The sequence below is a fragment of the Molossus molossus genome, unplaced genomic scaffold, assembly GCF_014108415.1.
Source record: "Molossus molossus isolate mMolMol1 unplaced genomic scaffold, mMolMol1.p scaffold_m16_p_2, whole genome shotgun sequence".
Lineage (NCBI taxonomy): Eukaryota > Metazoa > Chordata > Mammalia > Chiroptera > Molossidae > Molossus > Molossus molossus.
In genome coordinates this window covers 106,361,400-106,367,399 of record NW_023425355.1, presented here as the reverse complement: position 1 = coordinate 106,367,399, position 6,000 = coordinate 106,361,400, and the positions used below count along the sequence as shown (strand labels likewise).

Below are 6,000 nucleotides of genomic sequence, written 5' to 3'. Positions count from 1 at the left end.
GGTTTTCTGTTTGAGTCAGGATTCCACCAGAGAAGCAGACCTATAGTATATTATATCTCTATCTATCTATCTATCTATCTATCTATCTATCTATCATCTATCTAATGTATGCATTCATTCACTGGAAGATACTGGTTTACACAATTGTGAGGCTGGCTAAGCAAATCCAAAATCTGTAGGGCACACAGTCAGAACGGAATGATGGGACCCACACAGATTATACAGGACAATCTCCCTTACTTTAAATCATTTGATCTGGAGCTTTAATTTCATCAAAATATCTTCACAGCAACACGTAATGTTTGATTTAATAACTGGGGGCTGTAGCCTAACCAAGTCGACACATCAAAAAGCCACACAACATCATAAACCATTTGTGCTTGCAACTGAATAAGTGTATTCTGTTAATAGCCACCTTGGCTTTATCATTATAGGTAATCCAAGCGCAAACGACTTAAATCAATAGTAGTCAACAAGTTTTCTACACGAGGGTCCACTTGTAGAACTTTGGAGTTGAAAGAGATCACGAAAAGCTTAGTTTGTATTTGAACACAGCCAAGGCACCTCTCTGTGACCCTCCGTGACACTCGGCGGAACCGAGGATCCCAGCAGCAGCAGAAGCAGAGAGGAACCCACCTGGAGCACCGCTTGGCAGTGCGGGAGCACGAGGTGGGCGGAGCCTCGAGGAGCGCTAGTGTTGCAGACGGCGCCCAGCCCGCCAGAAGTGCGCGCGGCTGGCGGACGGCGGGGAGCCAGTCGGGTAAAGCGAGTGCGGCCGGCGGTGGGAGTGGGGGGGGGGGGGTGCAGAAGGGGGAGGAAGGAAGGGGAAGAGGCGGAGCGTGGGAGCGCACAGTGTCAGGAATACAATAGTGCTCCGTGCAGCTTCAGCCGCCACCGCGCTGCCGCCGCCCAACCGCCTGCCCGGCGCTGAGGCCTGACGGGCCAGGCGGGTGAGGGCCGAGGGCGGGAGCTGAGGCGCAGGGGGCGGCCCCAGCGGAACAGGCGGCTGGGCGGGGGAGGGGAGGAGATTAGGGGGCAGGTGCGAGGGAGGGGAGAGAAGAAAGCGAGCAGTTCGGGGGGCGGTTACCACTCCTACCAGACTCTCCCGGCACTCTGCCGGGCCCGAGCGTGGAGCCGGGAGGGAACCGCGACTGGCTGCGCGAAGGTAGGCGCCACTGTGGCCGGACGCGGCGCGAGCGTGTTGGGGGGCGGCGCGCCGGGTGGGCACGGGAGGGGCGGCCTCAGGGAACCGAAGCGGCGGCGTGGGGCGCAGCGTCCCGGCCCAGCCTCGCGGCGCTCCGGTTCGCTCCGACGTCCCCGGCCCCTGGGGTGGAAAGCGAGTGTTCGCTGAGGTAAAGTGGCCGGCGCGGGGGGCTGGGGCGGGCGCCTGAGCTCCGCTGCAGCCACACTCGGGCAGGCGTGGAGCGCCATAACTGTTGCGGCGGTTCCCTCCGGTGCCTCTTCCCGACGCCCCCTCGTTCCCCGTCCTCTGCCTGATCTCGGGGCTCACGGGGTCAGACCCGCGGCGGGAGGTCTTACTCTGCGGACTGCTCGGGGCCGGATGCTCCGGGGAGCGAGGGCGCGCCCTGGCTATTTCTATGTTGGGGGGCGGGAAGAACCGAGTGCCCGGAGAGGGGAGCCGGGGAGCGGCGAGGCCCCCGGTGAGCCCTGGCGCTCCGCGGGCTGGCGAACTTTCCCTCCCCCTCACGTTATTGTTCGGGCAATGCCGGTCTAGGGCCGCCAGGGCCACCGAGCGCCTGGCGGTCCGGAGGGTGGGAAAAGCGGGAGAGCTTTGGGAGTCTTCTGAGGAAAATTTCCCATCGCTGGGCTTAGCAAAGTTAACTTTTCTTCAACAATCGAGTTGGTTTTATTTCCTCGCCGTGGGGCAACCAATTGAAAAAGAAAAAAAAGCCTGCCTCTCTTTAATCTTTTTCTCTCGCTTTGCAGAGCCACTGATTCAAAGAAGTCGGGCTTTAAATTGCAGAGGGCAACCTGCGTTTATTATTTGGGAGGAAGGGAGGGGGGCGGGATCTCGAGTGAGTGACCGAAATGGTGGTATGTGAAGACATGTTTAAAAGTTGGTATCATTGTGTAGCCCTGGGATATATGTACCTTCTAGGCATTTGGCAAGAAACTTGTTTGACCACTTCTCTGACTTTCCGAATTGCAAGGAAATCCATGACCTCAGATGTGCACGAGATTTTAAAATGTGAGTTCCATTTAACTGTAAAGCTGAGGAGTAGATCCCGGTGCCGCCGCCCCCCCCCCCCCCATCTGATTGTATAAGAAATCAAAACTGTGTTGATGGTGATTCCAGTGGTCTGGAGCGAAAGACTTCATTCCCTGTATTCAACCTGATAAAGATAAGTGTCTGCTTCTCTCTAAACTCTAAAATAATTTAGGTGAAGACTGGTTGTACAACATCTTGGCTTACTTTAAGCAACCCAGAATCCACTTTCCCAGAGCAGTTCTCTTCTTAAATACCTTCCCTGTAATCACTTCTTGTTAGCCATGGGAGTGGGGGGTGAGAAAGGAGTCCGCCTGAACAAAGCAGTGTGTTTTTATTTAATGTAATACTTTCATAGCATCTGTAAACGATGGGAATGTGGATCCCAGCCTCCGTACCCTTTGAATAGTGTATTTCTCATGCTTTTAGAGTATCCTGTAATTTCTCACCAGAGAAGTGAAATGGATGTTTTATTCTTTTTGTTTATCATAGGAGTATTCTACCTTCATAACATTTTTTTCCCCCACTTAAAGTGAACTCTGAGCTTAAATACTTGGGGTGAAGGAATTACATGAGATCTTTGGGAAGTGCTTCTTGGTTAGTGTGAGCTACCATCATTTCCACCTTTTCTTTAACTGTGCTTTTCTCTACAATTTTCTTCGATAGAAAAGAGCTCTTAACCCAGTATTGTTGCCTTGAAACAGTTCCTTGCATTCTTTGTTCAGACAATTATGGAATACTCAGGATGCAGATCTGGTTCTAGAACTCACACTTTCTCTCTCTCTGTTTACTTAGCCATCTTGGTATGCCTTGGCCTTCTCACCTGTAGGAGCCTGTGAATCTTTGTTTCAGGTAAGGGAAAGTGGAGAATGGCCTCCCACTCCTTCCAGAAGTGTTTGTGATCAACTGGGAGCCAAGAGTCACTTGGAAGCAGCTTGGGGGCACCTATGGCCCACCATATGGGGTATAGAGGAGGTTCTCAGGATCAGGACAGGTGATGGTACAGGGCTCTCATCAGAGTTGAGACATGTGCTAACCAAAATTAAAGAACAAAGGATGTTGAAGGCTTGTAGGTTGGGTATAATCCTCTTCTTTGATAATGCTTGTATTTTCCCTCCCTTGTGTTCCAACAGCCATAGCAACCCATTTCTCCCCTAAGCTATACAAAGTCTTTCTTCTTTTTCCCACTACTTTGATGTCTGGCTAGAACTAGACAACTATCTGGGGGAAGTTGGGGAGGCAGGAGGCATCAGGTTTTCTTGAAGACATGGCATTACAGAGGGCTCTTATACGCCTTAATCAGGGGCAGAGGTTGAACATTATCATAGGACATAATGACCTACCTCTTCATGGAGCTTACACAAAACAGGAGCTGAGGAAGGTAGAGATCATATGCTGGCTTACATGTGAACTTTACTTACCTCATCTTATAGGTGAGGGGTGGGTGTTGGGTGACATCCATCTGGCACGCTCCTGAAATGGCTAATATGGGGACACTTGAATGGTTTACAGGTTTCTACCTATTGTTCCAGTTACAATGGCTGAGAAAGCTGAAGCATTCTGGTTTGTGGGATGGAGGATCTAGGATGAGTGGGTAGAAGTGAAGAATAAGAGTGCTAGCAAGTGGTCATACAGACAAAGTAACTACTGCTTTGAATTTTCTGTTTTCTGGATTCTTTGCGACTCCCTCTGGTTATTTGCCTCCTCCCTCTAGGTCTCTCCATAGACAATAGCAGCAAAGCTCTTACCATCAGAACTGTCTCTGTGCTTCTCTTGGAGGAACAGGGAGAAAGAAGGATCCTGGGGAGAGTGCTTGACCCCATAGCTAAGTTTGGGAAAAGAAAAGTAAGAACTCAGAGGTCAGTCAATTGAAGAAAGTAGGGGGCTGGTGTGGGGAAATAGTACTGGGGCTTTGACCAATAGGGTGTACCAATGCATTCATTAATACACCTCAAGCAGTAAGTAATTTTTTTTTTCCTTATTGATTTTAGAGAGAGAGAGGAAGGGCAAAGGAGAGAGAGATAGAAACATCGATGAGGGAGAACATCGATTGGCTGCCTCCTCCATGCCCCCCACTGGGAATCAGGCCCACAACCTGGGCATGTGCCCTGACCGGGAATCAAACTGGTGACCTCTTGGTACATGGGTCAACGCTCAACCATTGAGCCACACCGGTCGGACGGCGGTAAGTAATTTAATCTCTTGTCACAACCCAGAAGCCATGGCTGAGTCCTGCTACCCAAGGAGCTCCTTGTCCCTTGATATTGGCTGATAGACAAGGAAACCCAAGCCTAGAGTGTGTTTTTTGGAATAGCTGACAAGAGAATGTGGTACCAGCATGGCCAGTATACTAGACCTTGTGTGTTGGAATCTCCTGGGAAAATTATATTATTATTTTTACAATTTTTTAAACTTTTAATTTTGATATAATATTATAATTACAAAAAAGTTACAGGAATAGTACAAACAACTCCTGTATTCCCTTTACCCAAGGTCGTCAGTTATTAACAGTTTGTTCCCACTTGCTTTATCATTTGCTCTTTCTGTTTCTTTTTATGAACAATTCAAGGGTAACCATTGAGAGACTGGTACTTGTCAAGGGCATCCTGTCATGAAAGATGGCTCACGTGCAGCCACAGGGTACAACAGAACATTGGTGGTGATGTAGGGCCCTAGAGATAGAGTGAAGGCTACCTATAGCCGTAAAACACATGCTTTGTAAGTCACATGGAATTTCTGGTGCTGGATATAGAAATTATTATCAATTGTAAAGTGGTTAAGATAAACTCCTCCTTTGTCATCATTCATGTCAATTTTGTTCCTAACTATGCCTAACTTTAATATTGTTATGAAAATCCACTCCACCCCCCCAACTTTAAAGCTGTATATATTCTCCATCATTTTAATTAATTCAGTCAGCAAACATGTATTGAGTGCCTCCTATTTGTTGTGGGTCCAAGAGGGGAAAGATATTCATCTCCTTAAAAGCTCAACATCCAGTGGAAAGGAAATAAGGAAAACTACCATCACAATCAGGGAAAGAGTATTCTGCTGAAGGTGTTTACAGGGCAGGTGATTGGTTAAGGATCTGGGAGTGTCGTTTGGGATGTATGTGAATGTGAAGATCCACCTTCTCTGAGGCTTGCTGCTCTTAGATGACAAGGTGCATGAGTTAGGGAAGCCTTTGGTGTCATGCACCCAGCACAGGCTATCGGGTCAGGCCACTTTGGATTCTAATCTACCACTTGATCTTGGCCTCAGTTTCTTAATCTGCCAAACCACATCTCCAAGGTAATAATTGAGATAACAAGTGCTCTGTAAACATTAATTTCATTTTCCCCTCCAAAAATGCAGTATGTGGGAAAATAGTATGAAAGGTATTAGGTAGTAAGGTGAATGGAGTGTTTCTATTTTTTCTACAAATAATTACTAATTGTACTAAGTGCTATGATGGAGATTACCATATGGGATAATAGCAGTAACAGCAGCGATGATTTGTTAACCATTTCCAGTGTGCTGAGCATGGTGCTAAGTGCTTAACTTAAGACATTCCTCTGAGGTGTGAGGCTCAGAGTGGTGAAACAAAGGTAGCTTGCCCAAGGTCACACAGCAAGTAAGAATACTTCTGTGAGGGAGACCAGCAAGGTATCCTGGGGCCTGAAGGATGAGCAGGAATAAGCAAAGTACAAGTCAGAGAGAATGGATTGCCAGGCAGAGGGAACAGCAGGTGTTGTGAGGGCACTGAGGTGGGAAAGAAATGTGGAAAGGATCCT

At 48.4% G+C, this 6,000-nt stretch overlaps 1 protein-coding gene across 1 annotated transcript in view; it reads left to right on the top strand.

Moving 5' to 3' along the window:
- Positions 1–849: 849 nt before the first annotated feature.
- The window catches only part of JADE3 (jade family PHD finger 3), a 153,473-nt gene continuing 148,322 nt past the window's right edge, over positions 850–6,000 (top strand). Inside the window, exon 1 of the mRNA XM_036270613.1 lies at positions 850–1,165. The gene's annotated coding sequence lies outside the window, so the exon portion shown is untranslated. The remainder of the gene's footprint in view (positions 1,166–6,000) is intronic.